At 47.1% G+C, this 1311-nt stretch overlaps 2 pseudogenes across 1 annotated transcript; both read right to left on the bottom strand.

The window, feature by feature from the left end:
* Positions 1–452: 452 nt before the first annotated feature.
* LOC117072129 lies at positions 453–948 on the bottom strand (annotated as a pseudogene). The gene has a single exon (XR_004432718.1). The product of XR_004432718.1 is annotated as a 60S ribosomal protein L10-like (transcript).
* LOC117074015 lies at positions 880–1029 on the bottom strand (annotated as a pseudogene).
* Positions 1030–1311: the final 282 nt, after the last annotated feature.

Here is a 1311-nt window from a genome sequence, read left to right as displayed (position 1 = left end):
GAGGGAGTAATCATACATGCCTAATTTATCTTCCTACTAAAACTATGAAAAATATTTTTATTTATTTATTATTTATTTATTTATCACCCAGGCTGGAGTGCAGTGGCATGATCTCAGCTCACCACAACTTCCTGGATTCCAGCGATTCTCCTGCTTCAGCCTCCCAAATAGCTGAGATTACAGGCACCTGCCACCATGCCTGGCTAATTTCTGTATTTTCAGTAGAGACGGGGTTTCACAGTGTTGGCCAGGCGGCTCTCAAGCTCCTGACCTCAAATAATCCTCCTGCCTCAGCCTCCCAAAGTGCTGGGATTACAGGCATGAGCCACCATGCCTGGCCAAGATTTTTTTTTCTTTTTTAATATACTAATAATGTTTATTGAGGGAATCAGGATAAAACTAAAATAACAGACTAAAAGTACGTAAGAGAGAGGGGTAATTGAAGTGAAAGCTTTTTTTTTTTTAGGTGGACAGGAAATAGAATTTATTGGTGAGTATTAAGAGGGGGCAGCACAGTGGAAGCCCTCATGAGTGCAGGGCCTGCCACTTGTCCAGAGGGCCACGACTGGGAATGTACTTGACCCATCTGGGATGAGCCGCTTCTCAGCCACCATGTCTTCAAATTCATTGGCATTGAACTTGGTGAAGCCCCACTTCTTTGAGATGTGGATCTTCTGGCGGCTGGGGAGCTTGAACTTGGCCCTGCACAGGGCCTCCATCACATGCTCCTTGTTCTGCAGCTTGGTGCAGATGGACGTAACTTGGCCAATGTGAACCCTGGCCACAGTGCTCTGGGGCTTTCCAATGGCACCTCGCATGCCTGTTTGGAGCCTACACTGGGGTAGTGCAAGGTCAGAAACATGAACATCCATCTGAAAGGACTGTCTCCAAGGTTCCTTAGAGCAACGCACACAACAAACAGGCTGCATCCCTACCAGGGAAGCTCACTACCAGGGAAGCTGCTGTTTGCAGCCATTGCACACTGGGCCCCCATGAGGAAAGGAACTCAGTCGGCTTAATTGGCTGCAGGAGGCCAAGATTTTTTAATTTAATTTTATTTTTTCTCACTCTGTCACCCAGGCTGGAGTCCAGTGGCACAATCTTGGCTTACTGCAACCTCCGCCTCCTGGGTTCAAGCAATTCTCCTGCCTCAGCCTCCCAAGTAGCTGGTATTACGGGTGCCTGCCACAATGCCTGGCTAATTTTTTAAAGTTTATTTTATTTTTATTTTTAGTAGAGACGGGGTTTCACCATGTCGACCAGGCTGGTTTCAAACTCCTGACCTCAAGAGATCTGCCTGCCTCAGCCTTC

This window comes from Trachypithecus francoisi, unplaced genomic scaffold, assembly GCF_009764315.1.
Source record: "Trachypithecus francoisi isolate TF-2019V2 unplaced genomic scaffold, Tfra_2.0 Contig01585, whole genome shotgun sequence".
NCBI classification, from domain to species: Eukaryota; Metazoa; Chordata; class Mammalia; order Primates; family Cercopithecidae; genus Trachypithecus; species Trachypithecus francoisi.
The sequence above is the reverse complement of the archived record's forward strand: the minus strand, read 5'-3'. Positions and strand labels throughout refer to the sequence as shown.